Source organism: Lactuca saligna, chromosome 3 (assembly GCF_052625555.1).
Source record: "Lactuca saligna cultivar CGN05327 chromosome 3, ASM5262555v1, whole genome shotgun sequence".
NCBI lineage: Eukaryota > Viridiplantae > Streptophyta > Magnoliopsida > Asterales > Asteraceae > Lactuca > Lactuca saligna.
Window position 1 is genome coordinate 118838889 of NC_136419.1, and position 21699 is coordinate 118860587.

The window sequence follows — 21699 nt, forward strand, 5'->3', positions numbered from 1 at the left end:
CAACTTATCTTGTGTTTAGTCCGGGATGATAGTCCCATGATATTAAACCTGTACTTTCAGATGTGTCAAACTATCTTATATGTCTTTCGGGATAGTAATCCCAATATTTTCATTATATAGTTTTGGGTGTTAAACTATACTTTGTATTATACAATCTATCTTACAATTAGGAAAATATGGGATTTTCCTGGGGAAAAATGCAATACATAATCGAATTGGTAACCAATGATAACTTAACCAACTTCACATAAGAAAATATGGGATTTTCTTGGATAACAAACTTTTTCGGAAACTAAAGGAAACCGATACATTTTCATAAAACAAAACCGCTTATGAACTCACCAGCTTTATGCTGATTTTCAAACCGCTTGTATTCTCAGGTCCAAGTTAGATAGGTACCCGGTGATCTCTTTTGATGAAGACGGAGTGCGTGGAAGACTCGTCTCAACTTTTGTTAATATGATGCATATGTATATCTTGTATAACTTTACTTTTGAACAAATGTAAACTTTCATATATATGTAATGTAATGTTTGTTTACTGTGATTACTATGTACATTGGATTTGATACACAACTTGGAGTCAACCCCGGGGACGTTACCGCCTTTGGTTTTCGGGGTGTGACAGATTGGTATCAGAGCCCTTGTTTATAGTGAACAGAGTATACCAAACCTTACATGGTATAAAACTATAAACACTAAAGGGCCTCAGTGCTCTGAATTAAAAGTATCTTCAAAACTACAAGTATTTTCAAAAGTATACAATTATACCGAACTGCTGAAATCCATAACTACAAGTAGAACAAAACATAAGTAAATGAGTGTTGTACACTGCGGTTAAACCTGGGCAGTTATGTAGTCGTGTCTAGGGTCAATATAGCCTGGCCAACTATATTCATTCGAGACACGGCCAACATGTGCTTGGGAGTGACTGTGGTACGCAGCATGCCAAAAACTTACCTAACATTCCAAACAACGAATCGTCGCTGCAGCGCAACCATGAAATACTATGGGAGTATTTCTCGAGCCAATCCTTCATAGAAAATCCTCGTATACGTGATGTTACTTCATCATTCCACTAGCGATAAAATGTTCTGTTTTGATAACTCCTTCCTGCTTTATCGCTTAGTATGATGCTATATCTGTCTTGATGAGATATCCCTTGTTCAATATCTCTTGATTCAATTCAGAGGAATTATAATCCTCTCTTTCCTGATCTTTTTAGATCAAGATGCCTCCGAGAAAGAGACCCAGCTCGAAGAACAACGATAATCCTCCTCCGCCACCATCTTCTCCTCAATTTGATCTCGCATCACTTCAAACAGTTCTGACTGCTGCAATGGTGGCAGCTATGTCTCAAATGAATCCCGGTGGCTCCAGAGGTGGTCCCCAACGTCAAAACCCAGAAGGCAGCCAGGAACACCGAAGAGGGGGTTCCTACAAAGACTTCATGAACGCGAAGCCCACAACTTTTGATGGCACTGGAGGTGTCATTTCCTTGACTCGATGGTTCGAGAAAATCGAGTCAATCTTCGAAATATGTGCCTGTTTGGAGTCTGACAAAGTCAAGTTTGCCGCCTGCACTTTCCTTGATAAAGCCCTGACTTGGTGGAACGGCCGAATCAAATCCTTAACCTTACCCGTAGCAAATGCCATGGGTTGGGAAGCTATGAAGGAGCTTCTGCTTGCAGAATACTGTCCTCGAGGCGAAATTCAGAAACTGGAACACTAACTCTGGAACCTTAAGATGAAGGGTTCCAATATAACAGCTTATACTTCAAGATTCGATGACCTGGCATTACTCTGTCCGGGAATGGTTACCCCGAAGAGTAAAAAGATCGAGAGATTCATCTGGGGATTGACCCAGCCAACTAAAGGGAATGTTTTGGCTGCTAAGCCAGACACGTACGATAGCGCTAAATGCCTTGCGAAAATCTTGATCGATCATGAAGACAACTCTGATGAGGAAACTACCACTCCCGAGTCGGACACAAGTGGAGGTGAAAGTAAAAAGAAATCTCAGAACAAGCGAAAGGCCCAGAGTACGAGAGGGTCTTCTAAGAAACAGCAAACGGTAGCAGTCCATGCTACTACTGCCCCTATTACCATCTCAGCTGTTGGATCTACAGCCCAAACTCCCACCAGTGGATACACTGGTACCCTTCCTTTGTGTGGTAAGTGCAACTACCATCACCACATCCCTGGTCCATGTCGTGAAAGGAGCTGCGACAACTGTGGCAAGAAGGGCCATCTGTCTCGAACCTGCATAAAACCGGCCAAGTCAACGAACCAATCATCGGGAGCAGGAATCAGTCCAGCCTGCTACAATTGTGGTGAAGCAGGGCACTTCAAAAGGAATTGCCCTAAGGCAACTACCACCACTGATCCCTCTGTCGCCGCAGGTATACTTCTCTTTGATAACTCTTATACCTGCAACTCTTTTCGATTCCCGTGTTTGACGGAAAAACCTGTTATCTATCTATTCAAACGTTCTCTAAACTCAACCCTTCGTATGTGATCGAAATGTGCATCATCGAGACGACTAACCAATGAGATTGAGAACACTAACTTCGTACCTATAGATTGAATCCTCGGTCCAGAGGACTATTCTGTTCCATTTGGTTAAATGAGAAACCTTTCGCGATAATACTTTGATGCTATGTTTAACATGGAATGACGGAGTCTTATTCATGTTGTTATCCTGGTTTCGAGAGGGTCGCCCGTCTATATCTCTTCCTCGACCTAACTCTCATGATCTTCGACATCGAACTTTCGTATTGTTTCATGCTTTAAAACTCAAGAGTTTTCCTGGTACGAATTACCACATTCCTCGTTTCTGTGATCATTGAGAAACGAGAAGTTAGTAGCTCTTTCTACTTAATGTCTGTTCCGAAGAGTTTCCGGGAATTTCATTCGAACATCTAAAGTTTAGTTCCATGCCATACTCTTCGAAATCTTCGTAGAAACCTGATTCCACTTGAGAAAGTGATGATGCAAAATATCGAATCCATTCGTGTCTTATTTCAAACTCATGATCTGTATCCTATTCTTTGAATTTCGGGACGAAATTCCCTCTAACGGGGGGATAATGTAACAACCCGAAATTTGTTCGTCGCCAAAACTCGTTCTACCCGGAAAGTCGCCGTTATCGGATTCGTTCCGTTTTCTCTTTGGAGTTAATCGTATAAACTTATATGTTTATTTTATTCTAATGAGTGTCTAAATCACTCAGGAACTTATGTTATTAGCCCAAAAACATTTATTTCATGAGTTTTTAAAATGTTCCCGTCGGGTGACGGAAACTCAATCGGGTGCGACCAAAAGCCGCGTTTAGTATCGGTATCAGGTAGAATTCCACCGCGTGCAAATTTTAGGAACTATATAAACGTGTTTCAGCTTTCATTTGAAGCTTTTCCTTCTCTCACTACTCTCTCTCTAACCTCTCTCCTAAATCCAAGTTTAAGGGTCCAAAACTCAAATTTAAGGCTTCAAATCTCTAAGGTACATTCGTTGGCTTGTATTGTAACCTTCTTAGCCTTCAAATCCGAATTCAAAACATAATTTGTGACCACATACATGAGTTTACGGCCATGGAACATTCATGGGCCGTAAACTCACAATAAGTGGGTTTTTGAGCCCTTAAACCCCTCCTTGACTAGTTTGGACTTTAGATATGGCTATGGTACTTCAAGATATGGACTCTAAACATGTAAAACTTGAATTTTGTGATGTTTGAAGGAGTTTACGGCCAAGGATCATTCTTGGGCCGTAAACTCATATAATTAGGGTTTTCATGCCCTTAAACCCTTCCAAATCACTTCTATGGCCTAGATATGAATTATAGGACCTTGATTCTAGCATTTGGACACTTGAAACATGAATTTTGGGGGATTTAGATGAGTTCAAGGCCAAGGAGAGTGCTTGGGCTGTAAACTCCCCAAAACCTGGCATAAATCCAATTCTAAGGTGTTAGAAAGCCATCCAACACCACCAAAAGACTTGGAATAAATCAAGGGACCAACCAAAAATACTTTGAGGGCCTAAAACACATCATTTGTGGGATTTCTAAGGGTTTACGGCCAAGGCTTGTTCTTGGGCCGGAAACTCCAATATTTTTGGTGTTAGAATGCAAACTAAACACCCCTAAGGCTCTTAGATGAATTTTAGAAGTCCTTCCATGCAAGTTTTAGACCTTGAAACACTTTGTAGCACCCTATATTAGAGTTTATGGCCATGAAGGGGGTTTCATGGGCCGTAAACTCCATAAACACCCTAAAAATCCCTTGCAAACTTATGATAGGCCTTGGATAAATCCTACCAATCACATGTGATTTGTTCTAGCACCATTTAACATCATTTTCTTGGGTAAATAGGGGTTTACAGCCTTGGAGCCATGCTAGGCCGTAAACTCCCATAAAGGGGGTCTATTTGATGTTTTGTAATCATTCCAAGTCCTTAAACCAAGTTTAGAAATTATCCCTTAAGTGTTGGAAGTCCAAATTTGCACCATAAACCACCCATCATGAGTTTACGGCCGTAAACTCATGAGGATGGGTGTTTTGGCCGTAAAACTCCCTTAAGGGGGGTGTTCCTTTGATGTCCCAACTCATTTCCCAAGTCCCTTGTGTCATTCATGTCCCTAAACGCCACTCGGGTCCCTCCAAACACTTGTATCGGAGTGTTATCGCGACTTGAAGCATTTGTCCCTATCCAACAATCAATCTAAGTCCTAATTAAATACGAATGTGTATCTTTACATGATAATTAGGAACCTCATGTGTTTACAAGTTCCGGATCAACTCTTAGCATCCAAACCGTCTCGTATCTCGTCCGGTGAGTTCATACCCCTACGGCTTTTTCACTGTTTTCAATGTTTTCAGGGGGGAATACTAGCAAACTATAACTGTTTTCCAATCACAACATTGATGTGTTTCAAACAATATCTGACAAACCTATAAACTCTTTTACTCCTTATGTATTATGCTGAGCATAAGGAATGACTATTCGATTTCAGCTAAATGGATTTTAGTTAAGGAAACAATCAAACTAATCAAATTATTATGGGAATAATTTGGGGGTCTTTACTGTTCTTTCTATCGTATACTGATATCTATACCAAGTTATTAGATAAACTATGTCTGATTCAGTTTATCTCCGTATCATTTGAATGTATTGTCAGACAATTTCATGTATGTATCTATACTTTACTGTACTATGTTTCATAATCTTCTGTATATCGATATCTTATAAGAACCCTGTGAATAGTTTAGTACTAGTTTGTGAGATAGTCACTACCCTTTATGGATGATTAGTAAATCCTCCCCGGAAGTGTAACCAGAGTCTCCTGGAGGGAGAGCGCGGAATTTGTGAATAGATCTATTCGGGACTGACAATCCCACACCTTAACTGCTAGCTACAGTTAGGCGGGCACGCCTAGGGTGACAAATTTCTGGATATCGTTCGACGTCTGACAAACATCAAGGAGGTCACGTTGTCGTATTAGTATGGTTACCCGACTCACAATATGTATTAATACCAGCTTATTCACAGTTTGGGTTCAGAAACTATATCTCGTTCGGGATAGTGATCCCATGGTTTTGCATCTATATTTTATACCTCTTTCGGGATTGTGATCCCATGATATTGTTTCTAGATCTCTTTCGGGATAGTGATCCCATGGTATTATCAAACTATTTTATATCTATGTCCTATACGGGATAGTGATCCCATGGTTTATATCTAAATCTCTTTCGGGATAGTGATCCCATGGTATTAACCAAACTATTTTGTATCTAGTTCGGGATAGTGATCCCATGATTTTATGCTTGTAACTTGTACGGGATGTCTTTCCCCATGGTCTTTAACTATATCTTATACGGGATAGTGATCCCATGGTTTTGTATCTATAACTTATACGTGATAGTGATCCCATGGTTTTCTAAATCTATATCTTATACGGGATAATGATCCCAAGGTTTTGTATGTATATCTTATACGGGATAGTGATCTCATGGTTTTCCAAATCTGTATCTTATTCGGGATAGTGATCCCATGGTTTCAATCTATATTTACATATATTCATCAACTTATCTTGTGTTTAGTCCGGGATGATAGTCCCATGATATTAAACCTGTACTTTCAGATGTGTCAAACTATCTTATATGTCTATCGGGATAGTAATCCCAAGATTTTCATTATATAGTTTTGGGTGTTAAACTATACTTTGTGTTATACAATTTATCTTACAATTAGGAAAATATGGGATTTTCCTGGGGAAAAATACAATACATAATCGAATTGGTAACCAATGATAACTTAACCAACTTCACATAAGAAAATATGGGATTTTCTTGGATAACAAACTTTTTCGGAAACTAAAGGAAACCGATACATTTTCATAAAACAAAACTGCTTATGAACTCACCAGCTTTATGCTGATTTTCAAACCGCTTGTATTCTCAGGTCCAAGTTAGATAGGTACCCGGTGATCTCTTTTATTGAAGATAGAGTGCGTGGAAGACTCGTCTCAACTTTTGTTAATATGATGCATATGTATATCTTGTATAACTTTACTTTTGAACAAATGTAAGCTTTCATATATATATGTAATGTAATGTTTGTTTACTGTGATTACTATGTACATTGGATTTGATACACAACTTGGAGTCAACCCCGGGGACGTTTCCGCCTTTGGTTTTCGGGGTGTGACAGGTCGAGCACCCCAGAATTGCCCGGCAGTATGTATGCTTGCATTGTATGTGGTATAATGGGAGAACTCGCTGAGCTTCGTGCTTACAGTTTTTATTTTTGGTTTCATGTACCTCTTCAACTATGGGGAAGGAGTCGGTAGGGTAGCAGCGCATCGTACACACATGATTTCCGCTTTGAGAACCCTGGGATTGTACTTTGACATTTTACTATATGATGATATGGTTTTTGAGACTTGTGATTTGTGACTTGATGTTTGAAATGATAACAACGATGTTTTCCGTAAACTATTTTCATAAGTAATATAATTAAGCAAAATTTTTGGGTCTCGATTTTCAGATGTTACATTTCTGGTTGTGGATTTATTTCAGGTACATCAGATCCTAAGGGTAGGGGCAAGGCTTGATGGTGCGGCGTGCACTCTCTCACAGGCGTTTTATGGGACACTCTGATGTTTTAAACAAAAGTTGTAACTGATATGATTTTGAAAATAATTATAGATGGGATTTTTTAATTTATGGAATTGTGTTTGGATAATCAAAAATGAAAATTTTCCTTTGAAAAATCGGGTTGTTACAATGCAGTTGTTGAAACAGATTGGTACGCAACTAATGGGTTTGTAAGGTTACAACACAATACACTAAGTGGAAAATTATTCAAATAATTCAAATAAATTAGGGCACATGCAACCTAGTTGGATCTATGTCTTTCATGAAAAAACAACATACTATGAACCCTAGGTTATAAAACTTTTCTATGAACAAATTGACTCACAAGAACAAGAAACACTAATCTTCAAGTTTGTTATGGTAAACAATCTTTAATTCCTTCTTGAAAAACCTTTGGTAGCAAGCACCAGAAGTCTCGCGCCTTTAATGGTTGACAAACATACTTAGCAAGAGGATAAGATTTGAGAGAAAAGGTGGAGGCTTGTGATTTTCAGATATTTCTCTAAGTAATCAAGTGGCCGAAATCAGGAGGGGTATAGCCCTTTATATAGTTGTGTTAGCATAGAGCCAAAGCTACGTCTTTAAGGAGGATACCCTAATTCCTTTGCTTAAGGCCTAAGCAGCCCAAGAAACCCATCCAAGAGGCCCTTAGACAAAATTCCTAGGGTCTTCTTAGAAGATTTCGTCCAACCAATCTAGAAGGGTTCTAGAGCCCAAATCCACAACTACCAATAAATTGCCAAACAACCTTTGAACTTTTAACTAATTCCTTTAATCCAAAAATTAATTCTAAATTAATTTCTGATTAAACATTAATTAAATAATTTGATTTCTAATTAATATATGATTTCCATAATACATTACTAAATCATTCATTTCAATTTATTAATCAGATAATAAATTCTTCCTCTTTCTCAATAGTTCATCAGGGCTAGTTGCTAGTATGAAGGCAACCTAAAAGGATTGTGCTACTGTCAATTCAAGTTTATATCAATTATAATTCTAGTCTTAGACACCTAATCCAATAGTCTCCCACTTGGATAAGTCTAATAACTATAACTGCCAGTATAACTACCAAATTGATCAGCAAATTGTAGCTAGCAAAAACCATTATCGAACTCTGACCTAGTTAGTAACGTGTCCTTAGATAAATGATCAAATGTTCCCCTATTCTACAAGATATCGTAAGGACATGAGACACAGATTATACTTAATCTCTTTTCCCAAGATTTGTTTCCCGATTTATAATTTATGACGATTGATTCATACTACTAATTAAGCACATCAATTAAGTCTAGGCTTGGCCAAGCGCTTTAGATGTCATCATCAAATCATCGAGCAACCCACAACTATTTTTTTCCCGTTTGGGCAAAAGGAACGGATAAACTTTGACTTATATGCTTGCACTATTTACTCATCAATGCACAACCGATTCGTAAACAATAACTCATATATCTTCGTTTCAAGAATATATAAGATACTATCATCTCAAAATTACTCATGATAAAATCCATGAAGTAATTATTTGAGGTAAGGTTTATCCAATACTTAAAATCCATATTTCCAAGTACTCATGAACATTGCAACAAAACCATTGTTATGTCTAATCCCCATAGACAATCTACAATTGAATTCATGATAGTCTTAATTCGCTACTTCTAAAAGTACAATCGACTGTGGATGTCTGAACATTCCAATTATTCGGGAAGTAAATCATGCAAAGTGAAACACAATAACAACCTAATTAACTTTGGTCTCAAAACTATTGAATATAAATAAAACTCTTAGTATTTAATGACCATATTAACTAGACTTTGTTTATTGTATAATATTTTGAGTAATCAACTAAACACTTGAATTAAAACATCATTCATGTCATGTTATAAATATGCATACTATGTCTCTCTATGGTCCGTCCTTTGTTAACAGATCAATTGGACATTATTCCAATGATGTCCGTTTCACAATTTCGAATTCTTATTAGAACGTGTAAGAATTCCAAAATCTTGTCACTTTTGAATGTGTTAGAGTTCAACCTTACATGCAATAATCCTTTTGTGATGTAGAGGCTTTAAAGTCACAAAGACTTAGCCAACGATATTCCAAAATATTCCATTTGAGCTTTGTTACTAAAAACAATTCCATGGAAACGAAGTTTCAAATTCAAGATACACTCCTTGAACACCTTCCTTTCATTAAAGTTCCTAACTTACATGTAGATTCTAAATAACCAACTCCTACTATGGAAACATTTCCACATTCCCATGTGACCATCAATTCGGAACAAGAATCACCTCCACGCAGAATTATGTCAATACGGTCTGTCCAAATACTACTACACTTCTAATTATCCACAAGCAACCAATCTGCAGTAAACTTCAGAATGTTCTTGGCAGTTGTTTAACAATTTTAGTCAAATTCTGTTCTAGTCCTTTTTCCCTCCCAATGCCTAGGCAATTGGAAAAATCAAAACAAGTGAATATTATAGCATATATAATCGATCCTATATCCAAAGCATATGAGATTCGACACAAAATGTCTTACATAAAGCCTGATATATAATCAATCCTAAGTTTTATTAAAACTTCAATCTAAATTTTTAGATTTGAAATGAAGTATGAGTTCTCTCTCCCTAAGATTATCATAGCGAAACAATTGCAAACTTTGCAACTTGAAAATTTTAAAACTTTGTTTCCTGCGAATAGTATTGCCAACTTGCAACACTTAGTATAACAATTATGCTCCCAATAGAACAACAATTATGCTCCTACTAGCTTTGACATGTATCGAGAGATCAACTGGACTTCTAGAAATCAATACTCTTTGACTTCCTTACTAAAGTATAGATTTCTAAAATGTGATGCTTCGATAATTCTTCAGCTAGACTTCTCAAGCTTTTACACCTTTCATTAGATAGTGTATGTGTGTGCGTGTTTAAACCCTTTCAGACATTTTAGCTATAATCCTGAATGTTCAAATAGTTACTTTCCATTTCTCACAATTTGAACTTTGAAAATGGATGCCTTAATCATATTGCGAATTTGAGATTTCAATTATCACAACTACTAACCATAGTGATGTTTATCAAATCTTTAAAATCTACTAGCGAAAGTGTTTCCTCATAATCATTTTCATGAATTAGAGAAAACCTTTTGCCACCTATATTCTATGGTGTATGTGATCTCATCCATGTGAATCTATCATTACCAACCTACAATCATGAGATAAGGCTGAGGATAAAACCAAAATCAATTTTAGGTTTTCCTTTCATGAACTGAACTTGCTTGTTCTTAATTTCTTGCCTTCTGGTAGCACAAGGGCCTACCAATGCTTCTAAGTTGTTAAGCAGCCTACCCATATTGACCAATGTGCTATCACTGACTAATGTGCGCTGCCTTGTGCAATCGAATGAGAACCATAGAACATATAATCATTCCTAACATAATAGGAAGGTGCACATAAACTTGAATGTGTAAACTTAACACAATAGGTTATCAACTTCAGGTCGTGTGCTAGTGATAACTATAAGGTTTATTCTTGATTGACTCTTGAAACTCTTAAAGATCAATAAGACTCCCATTGAATTCTTAACATATAATTTTTTCTTTTTAGGAACATCCTTGACAAGCGAAAAAAAATATTCAAAAGTTAGTGTGGATTCTTGTCAAGAAAATACTTGATTGAATTGGTCTTAGTTCATCTTTTGTTTTTAACCAAAACATCACAACTACCAATTCCAAATGTGCTAGAGAAAGAAAACATTATTACTCTACACTTTATGAGGTGTTATAAAACTACTTAATACGAAACAATTTTCAAGATACAATTTGTAGTTACTAAAGTATGACTCTAAAACTTGATTGGAAACAAAGTATGACTCATCTCTTGATTAAACCATTTCAACAATATTTGATTCCTCTTCTTACTTAAACAATTACACTAAGATGTTCTTTGAGGATCAATTGTGACATGGTTCCACAATCATTAAAATGATCATAAAACATGATACTAAAGTAATCTCTTTTCCTTTTAGATTGGAGAAACTTTTATCTTTCTGCCTAATAGATTCTTATTATTCATTATGCCACTCTTTGAAACTTTTTAAAGTATCAGAATTATGCTTAATGTTATTAACACAACCATGTTTACTGAAAGATCGGTAAACCATGACGAATAGAGTTATCGTCCTTGGTGGTGGATCTGAGTAGTGCACATCAATGTGTACTAGATTATGACAACTCGTCAAAAATTTGAGTCGGTTCCATATTTGACTAAACTTAGTTTCACGTATAGTTACAACACATACTAGACTTAGTAACTAGAAGCTAAATTATAAACTAGTATAAACTTGGAAACAGTTCGAAACAATGGATAGTGTACTTAGATTTCACATTGATATGTGAATTCTATAACTACTTAACTATTATGACTATCCATATTCGGGTCATTCTTTGACCCGAACACTTTTTTACGAATCATATACACACATCATAAAATTGACCTAGTGGTATAAATTAGGTCCAAGTCTCGTACGAACTTAAGTCAAAGTTGAAACCATGACTATTATACTTGGTTCCTCAATTTCGCTTGAATGTCGAAACCACTATATAGAATGCCAATCAACCGATAAAAATAAATTAAAAATATTAATTCTAACTTGAATAAGTGTTATGAAACTCTAGCTAATTTGAAATCTCAAAAAATTCAATTTATTTTGATATCCAAAGACTTACCAAATCCTAAACCCTAAAAACCCTAAATACCTAATTTTATAAACTTTAACCTCAAAAATTATATGAAAATAATTATGAAACTTATAATATTATCTTAAAATAATTAAATTCATAGAAATATAATCAAGGAAAATAAAATTTTAAGGCATTAACATTTACCGTTAATTTGTAAGTCAAAAATCAAGGTTTCATCAATAAAAACTACGTTAATGTGTCTATTTTATAAAAAGAAAATGATATTTTTATAAAATATTTGAATTTTATAAAAATGGAAGAGGGGGAAACCCTATGTTATCCTCCCTCCCCCCCCCCCCCCCCCCCAAAAAAAAAAATTGGCCACCCTCTCTCCTCCTTTAAAAATTATCTTTCCAACACACTAAATTACTTTTTCTCTCTCACACTCCATCTTCTTTACTTCTCTGTCTCACTCTTCAATTCCACCACCATATTTTCTCCCACCCTAACCCTAACTCACAAATTTTTTCCAGAAAAACAAGTTTAATAAATCACCTTCAACTCTAAATCTTTATCATCTAGAAGTGTTTTTAAAGGTAAACCCAAAAATCCTTCCTTCTCGCTTCATTTTACCTTTATTTCACTAAGATTTTCATGTATATCTTCTTATTCTACCCCTTTCTAATGAAAAATTTTATGGACACATACACACATATAGTTTTGATGATGATGGTGGTGTATTTTCACCAAAAACATATTGCATGTTACAAAATGGTGAAGATCCATGACCTAACCCTAAGTCAAAATCATGGAAATGCATTTTTCTACACGTTATGGTGGAAAAACACCACATGCATCCTCAGCTTTCTTTCAAAAACAACTTTTAAACATTTCAAATTCATGAATGGTCTTCAAACCAACATGCATGTGAAGATCTTCAAGCTTAGATGCTAGATGATCATAGTTTGTTGTTAAAAGCTTTCAAGTATGTTCATGAATGATTTATTCCCAAATAAATACCTAAAACTTCTTTTATGTTCAAATGAGATTTTTCCCATAATCCAAACAACAATATAGGATGATCTATAAATTTTCAGAAAATAATTCATTTTTCTCGAATTATTATAATTATTGCAAGAAAATAGACCAATAATTCATATAAAATACTTTCTGAGGTCCATAAATCCTAGATAAATTCGTGAATAACATGTAAAGTTAAAAAAAACATCTCTCATGAAGTTTCATCAATTTTTATTAATGTATTCTGTATTTTTAATTTTCTTTATTATTAAATCAAATAAATCACAAAACCTAGTTATGAGATTTTAAAAGAGCATTTAATAATTTTCAATTCTTCTAGGTCATGTTAAATACTCAGAGAAATATTTTGAGGATTTTTCATAATGTATTTATATTTCCATGATTTTTTTTGTTTATAATGGACTAAAATCAGGAAAAATAGTTTTACTAATCCATAATTCATAAAATTTTTCCAGAATGTCATATATTACATTAAGATGCTATTTAAAAAGTTGGATGAATTTTCTCTTCTGTATTCTATTTTTGTTCTATTTTTCTAAGATTAAATAATCATAAATCAAAAATAGGACTCCACTATTTACAAATGACTCTTGATATCTTTCCCATATTATATACAGCATCAAATAATTTTACAATTTTTTAAAGGAATTATATTAATTGTTTACTCTTTATTCTAATTTTTATTCATTAAATACACATTAATTATGAAAATCAAACCCTATACATGAAAATCACATTTGACATTTTTCTCAGATTATATATGTTTAATAAAAGTGAAACATCAAGTTTGGGAAATTTTACATACTGTTTTCTAATTATCTTCATTATTGCTAAGATAAACACACACAAATCATAAAATCGGGGTACTCTATTTGAAAACTAATTTTGATATTTTCCTAGATTATGTACACTGTATAAAAAGCTTACAAAAAGTTTGGTAATTTTCCTTAACATTTTAATAATTATTCACGTATTAATGCTTAATTAAGTGAATAAATATATGAAAAATAGCTACACCATTCGAAAACCAACTTTTATATTTTTTTCCAACTTATGTACACTGTATATGAAGTTTACAAAAAGTTTGGTAATTTTCCTTAACTGTTTAATAATTATTCACGAATTAATGGTTATTTAAGTGAATAAAACAAAGAAAAGTATCTAAACTGTTTGGAAACTAGCTTTTATATTTTTTTTCCAGCTTTTATATGTCTAATAACACTAGCACAAAAGGTTTAGGGAATTTTTAAAATTGTTTTTTGTTTATCTTTATTTTGATAGAATAAATATACAAAAATCCGTAAAACCATGTTAAACTATTTGAAAATCCATTTTTATATTTTTCGCAGATTATATATGTTGCATATCAGTAATGTATAAATTTTGGGATATTTTCTTCACTGGTTGATATTTTTCATGAATTTATATCTATCTACAAAACTAAATGTAGTTAAAATTGTTATACATATCTATAATTCATGAAAATTTATCTAGAAGTGTTTTAATACAGTTAGAACGAAAATCAGATGTTTGATAATTTTTCTTAACTGTTTATTATTTTTCATGAGTTTATGATGTTTGCAAGAAATTAAATGGTGGAAAAATGGTTAAACATATTTAAAAATCATGAAAAATTAAAAGAGGGTTCTAAATTATAGTTAGAACTGAAATGTAAAGTTTAGAAAATTTTATAACTGATTTGAATTAGTTTTCGATTTTTAGCTTGTAAAGTCCCTCCAAAAGTGCAAAGACATATTGCCAACGATAACACAAAATGGGATTTGTCACTTGCAGATGTTAATAAGTCAATTGGTATATGGAAATTTGATTTTTCAGAAAAGTATTTGCAACTTATACAAAACCTAACTTTGACACAATATTGGCATAATTCTATTGTAGAGGTTAAGTATACTAGTATTAGATTTCGATTAGAGACTCATTAGTGCGTAACATCGTGTAGGAATGAATAGTGGTATAAGTGGATCATAGTTCAAGGTACAATTTGCATCGTCTCAATGCATTGTGAGTATTCACGCCTTCCCATATTTTCGATTTTTATGTTTTGGGGTGGAAAAGCATGTCCGAAAAACTTTTTATTGTTCGTTGTACTTAAATTGATTTGTATAAAACTTGATTGCTATATTTTGCTATGTATGTCTATGTAAATTGAAACATAAGGTCTTATCGTCTTAAGTCCCTTCCCTTACACTTTACTACAACCATTAATTCTTTGAGCCAATTGTGATTATGGATAACACCATTAGGAATTGAAAACTCCTCACTCACTCGATTGCTAGAGTGCATGATATCATATAATCTATGGAACGATAAGCATGGATCTTGATAGGGCCTCAATCATAGCCTTGGTTGGGAACTCATTGTTTGCCCATTACATACAAACTCTTTTATTAATTATAACAATGAACTTTGTTTATCATTATTGCAATAAACTTTTATTCTCATCATAACAATGAACTATTATTACTAGCAACTCATTTACTCGTCTTAGCAACGAACTTGTTTTCTCTTTGTAGCAACGAACTTGTTTACTCATTTGAGCAACAAAATTTGTTTCTCATATTAGTAACAAACTTCTATTTATGGAAACATTATTACTCATTTTAGCAACGAACTTCTATTCATGAAAACTTATTTACTTATTTTAGAAATGAACATTGTTTATGGAAACTGTTATCAATATTCTGATTATCATGATTTCAAACTATATTATGTTATAAACCTATGAGTACTCACCACCTATTTTTATAGTTGACGTTCGTTTTACATGCTTTTTCTGGAATCATCTACTAAGTGACACATAGAGACATATCACTTGTAGGATCATTCGCATGTGTGATTCTTTTTATACGTTCTAATTATTTTTAAAAGTTGTTCAAACTCATAGTAAATTGTTGTTCTTTTTAATATTATGGTTGGTGTTATCTTTTAAATTTTGCTATGAGACCGTTTGTATTGCCACGTCCCGTGTTTCCGCTTTAGCGGGGTGTGACATAGATCCTTTAGTCCTTCACTTGGCTCACATAGACATGTGATCAACGAATTAATCACGATCTTCCAATGATCAAGATTCTTATAGATCACACAATTTGAATTGTATGACTCCAAGTTTCTATCCAATTGAAACTTGGGTGATCAGTATTCCTTTTCACTTGGTTAATCATGACATTACCATAAACGATATAATTAAGAATCAAATCCACATTTAACATTGCTAAAATAGAAATGTAACCACCAATTTTCATAAATGTCATTGCAAGGAAATATAAAGTAAACAACCTATATAAACCAAAATTTCACTTTTATTGATAATAAACAAAAAATTGGAGCTTATCCTTACAATGCAAAATGAAAACAATGTTTCTAGACATTTCCCAAGAAATCTATTAAACTATCATAAATCCTAAGCAGTGGCTTCCAAAATCTTATAATCAAACCATGTGACAAAAATCCATATCTCACGATCAGATTTAGCTTACTCTTTGTAATCTACCTTCTTTCTCTTAGATCCTGCAAAATATCAAAATGTGATTACCACATCATGTACTTAGAATCTAGGAATAGGAACTTAATAAAATAATAGAGTTAGATAGTGGATGTACCTGAAGTAGACCCATATGAATTGACTTTACCATCATTGAGATCTTTGACGTAGTCAGGATAGCTTTGCATCTAATGTCCCATCAATTGGCAATAGACATATATGGACTCTTTGGGATCAAAACATGGAACTATCTCATAATTAGCCTTTCACTTTACCATATGGTCAAACGGTTTGACCTTGGCCGATCCATTTCCATCGGGAAAAGAAGCTTTACTGGACTACCATTGTTTCCATTATCAATGTCCACGAAAATTTTGGGAGACAGATCCATCAAAGACTTTTCTTGACTTGTGTTCTTAAGCATTTCTGCTTTAGCAGCAATCAACATATATGTTAGATCAATTAGGGTCATGTCGTGGTCCCTTGTGTATTAGTCTATGATAAACTCACTATATGATTCGGGAAGCAAAAATAGAACCAAGTCACTGGATAGCTCCTTTGGGAAAATGAAACCCAACATCCGCAATCTGTCAATGTGTGATTTCATTTCTAGATCATGAGCATACACAGACTTTCCATCTTGATGTTTACATGCCAATCGAGTTTGAGTAACTTCATACTTTTCAACTTGAAGGAAACATGACTTGGGGAGAGTCATTAGAGGGTGTGGAAGAAGAATTGGAGAAGCATGATTTCTATTTCCACCATTTCTTGAAGGAAAGGAATATTCTTTCAGCTTGATAAACATATGGAAGATCATCTTCAGAAGGAAGAGGAAAACCACTTCCCAAAGGACAAGGAGGACCATTGTTGTCTGAACTTGACATCTATAATAGGAGAAAAGAGAATTCAAGTTAGTTGATTTTAATCATTAATTATTAACCCATAAATTCAAATTAAAGATAGGTTCCATATTTTCAATTCGAACTTTGAAGAGAGACGTCGTAATCAAATTCAAATCTATTTTAGGTAGGTAAAGCATTTACCAATTTCAATTTAATGAAGCTCCTAGATCTTTTAAGATTCTGTAACACCGTAAAAATTTGAACAATTTTTTCACTTTTGTAACACATAAAATATCATTTAAAAACATAAACAAATCGTTATATCAACATTGTATCAATACAAAACCCAAGATCAAAATATATATATATAAACTCGGTATGCGTGTGTACGGATCATGCCAATGCCTTCCCGCGATCGTCGCTGGTACCTGAAACACATAACACAAAACACTGTAAGCATAAATGCTTAGTGAGTTTCCCAAAATACCACTCTAACACATAATAGCCACTCGAGGCTGCAACTCTGTTGACCCTCAGGTCTATGTGTCTCAGTGGGGCCCTACAGCCCCAACTCTCTATGGGCCCTCTAGCCCTAACTCTGTGGACCCGAAAGTCCTAACTCTGTAGACCCGAAGGTCCTAACTTTGTAACTCTGAATCATACATAGCACATATCACAATAAATCATAGCACATAAATAACATGCAATTACATTGGCATATAACTCTAAAATACTCTATCTCATAACTCTGTTACCACACTAGGTAAAGTATAGTGAGAAAACTTACCTCAAGCGTCTTGGTAAATCTCTGACTCGGTAGGAATATTGCCTAGTCTTCGCCTATTCACATAAAGTAAATACTCTTATAAATATAATTCTCAAGACTAGACTCAACCTGCCTTTGGCACCCTCAGGAGGGAAAAGGCTATTTTACGCCCCCTCTCACACAAGTACTCCACTGACTAAACCCTAAAAGTCAACGGTCACACTTTGACCCTAATCGCCGAGTGCACTCTGGTGACTCGGCGAATCACACATGTCCTTTAACACTTTGTCCCGCTTGGCACGCCGAGTCCCTCCCTATGCTTGACAAGTCATACTAGGCATGAATTGCGGGGCCACCACGACTCAACTCGCCGATTCTCAAGAACAACTCGGCGAGTGCTGCCTTGAACTCCAGTCCTCAAATTCCCTTCTGACTCACTGAGTCATCCCCCAACTCAGCAAGTCTTCTCACTGAGCAATTTACGTGAAACCCTAACCCTACTCGCCGAGTCCCAAGAACAACTCAACGAGTTCATGCCATGCACAAACTCTACTGGCCTCCTAAGGTCATATCTGTTTCCCTAAATCAAAGATCTGGCCTTCCCAAGCATGAATGTCACGTAAAGCTCGAAACTTGATGCTTGTATAACAATAACAAGGCAGCAAAAGGAGATTTAGTCCCAAAAATGGCAACCTAAGTCCAATAACCCCAAACTAATCCATAAAGCTCCAAGGGTTAAGGTCTCTAGACCTCTTTGAGTCCAGATCCAAGGCACAAACTCGAATAGGGACCATTTGCTCCACATAATCACTCTCCAAAGCGGTTAGAAAACCCTAACTCTATAGATCAACACCAAAATTGAAGGAGGTTCGAACTATTACCTCAAAATGAAGTCTCTGAATCCCTGGAACTGCTAGAATCGCACCTCCCCTCTTGCTCTTGCACCTCCTTCTTGCTAAACCAAAGATACAAGGATCAAAAGTGTCTTCTTCTTCCATACAACGATTTGAATCTCTTAGGTTTCTCTTAAGGGACTGGTAGCCGCAATGAGAGGCTATAAGTGCCCTTAAATAGGCTCCAAACCCGGGGATTTAGGGTATCATTAAACAGTGTGGACTCGCCGACTCCACTCATGGACTCGCCGAGTCCAAAGCAAATCCGGATGAACAATCACGATCCTACTCGGCGAGTCTACGCATCAACTCGCCGAGTTCCTCCTCATAATTCAAAATAATTAAATAAAAATAATATACCTGGAAACCCGGGTGTTACAGATTCATTGAACTATTCAATGACATGTTTAATCTCTTAAGCTCTCACTTTGTGACTGGGATGCCGATGATCACAAACGAGACGTGAATAACCATGCAAATTAGCTTGGTACTCTCGATGTTATTTATCTTCTCATTTTAATGTATCGGTTAACCATATGTGCTCCTTTAGTTCATTGATAATTTACGAGACACCCATTGCCACTCCTTATTAGTGCATATTAGTGTCCCGGTTAACCACACACGCTCTACTAACCACTAATAAGGTGCAATATGTCATTTCATGGATTAGCATCAAATTCACATTTTTCCTATAGTAATTAAGAGTGGGAGTTGGAAAAATAGTTTAGTTACTTTATATCACATTGTACATATTAATGATATGAATTTTGTCTTATCAAAACCGTTCGGCTAACTACCCTCCACCAATCAAGGAAATGGTGGGTGAGAGTGGACACCTATTCAGCTACCATTTTATAGGCAATTTTCTTATACCCCCTTATAGATTGGCTTCATGAATAAGACGTACTAGCGATTCGACAGACTTTACTTATATGTATAATATATGTTAAACTCTTAATAATATATATAGTATAAGATGAATTTAATTTAATTAAATTTAAACCATATGTGGATTTATTAATTATCTTTTATTTCATCATTTTATTAAATTAGTAATAATATCCAAATGGATGTATTTTAAACTTTTGAAATACTAGGTTTTATAATAAATTTCAAATTTCAATTTAAGACAACCTAAATATTTAATTATTGAGTTGTGTTAATATCTTATTCATTAATTAAGCACTTAAAAATCAATTATATTATCCATAAAACAATTAAATATATAAAATACCAATCTCCTAACATCTGGGTTTTTAATTTATCATGCAAGACATACCAAAAATGAATTTGGGATAAAATATGATAAGAAGATATCAATTAAAAGAAGATAAGGCAGATTAGGCACATATTTTTCGGATCTGGCCGAGTTCACGTCGTGAGCCTCCATGCTCACGTCGCGAGACCTGAATTACAACAAACAGATTCGCATTAGACCGAGCTTACACCGTGAGCCACGATTAAATCAAAAACAAGTTCCTTTTATGATTCATGAATGTGCAAATACATGAAAGACAACTCATGGCTCTGATACCACTGATAGGTTTATGAGGTTACAACACAATGCCCTAAGCGGAAAATTATTGAAACAATTCAAATAAATTAGGGCACATGCAACCTAGTTGGATCTGTCTATCAAGAAAAAACAACATATCAAGAAAAAACAACATATTAGGTTATAAAACTTTTCTATAAACTACTTGACTCATAAGAATAAGAAATACTGACCTTTAAGATTGTTATTGTAAACAATCTCTAATTCCTTCTTGAATAACCTTTGGTAGCAAGCGTCATAAGTGTCGTACCTCTAATGGTTCACAAACACACTTAACAAGAGGGTGAGATATGATAGAAGAGGTGGAGGATTGTGATTTTCGGCTATTACTCTAAGGAATCAAGTGGCCAAAATCAGGAAGAGTATAACCCTTTATATAGTTGTGTTAGCTTAGAGCCAAAGCTAATGTTTTAAGGAGAAAACCCTAATTCCTTAGTTTAAGGCCTAAGCAACCCAAGAAAACAATCCAAGAGGCCATTTGACGAAATTTTCAAGGTCTTCCTAGAAGATTTCGTCCAACCCATCTAGGAGGGTTCTAGAACCCAAATCCACAACTATCAATAAGTTGCCAAAAAACCCCTGAACTTTTATTTAATTACTTTAATCCCAAAATTAATTCCAAATTAATTTCTGATTAAATATTATTTAAATAATATGATTTCTAATTAATATATTATTCCCATAATAGATTGATAAATCATTCATTTCAGTTTATTAATCAAATGATAAATTCTTCCTCTTTCTAAATAGTTTATCATGTCTAGTTGCTACTATGAAGGCAACTTAAAAGGACTGTTCTACTATCAATTCCAATTTATATCAATTATAGTTATGGACTTAAACATCTAATACAACAACTTGCTTTGTGAGCTAGACTTACCGCTTCGTTCAGCCACTCTCATCTATTGTGATAATGTGAGTGTGATTTACATGTCGGCAAAGCAGGTTCAACATCAACGAACCAAATACATAGAGGTTGACATTCACTTCATTCGTGACAAATGTTGCTACGGGTCAAGTTCGAGTTCTCTATGTTCCATCCATATACGAGTATGTAGATATATTTATGAAAGGGCTTTCTTTTCCACTATTACCCGACTTTTGCTCCAGTTTAAACATTCATGAACCTCGAGTTGTAACTACGGGGGCATATTTGTCATGTATTCATTACACTGTTGTATTAACTTATCCCTATTGTTGTATTCAACCCTCTTGTATTCTCGGCCCACATCTATTGGACTCTTGTATATATA

At 34.8% G+C, this 21699-nt stretch overlaps 1 long non-coding RNA gene across 1 annotated transcript; it reads right to left on the minus strand.

Moving 5' to 3' along the window:
- Window positions 1-16283: 16283 nt before the first annotated feature.
- LOC145033914 (uncharacterized) lies at window positions 16284-19799 on the minus strand. Its single transcript, XR_013677773.1, has 4 exons — window positions 18880-19799; window positions 17434-18072; window positions 16506-17274; window positions 16284-16413 (listed from the first exon to the last, which is right to left on the minus strand). It is a non-coding gene; the product is annotated as an uncharacterized LOC145033914 (long non-coding RNA).
- Window positions 19800-21699: the final 1900 nt, after the last annotated feature.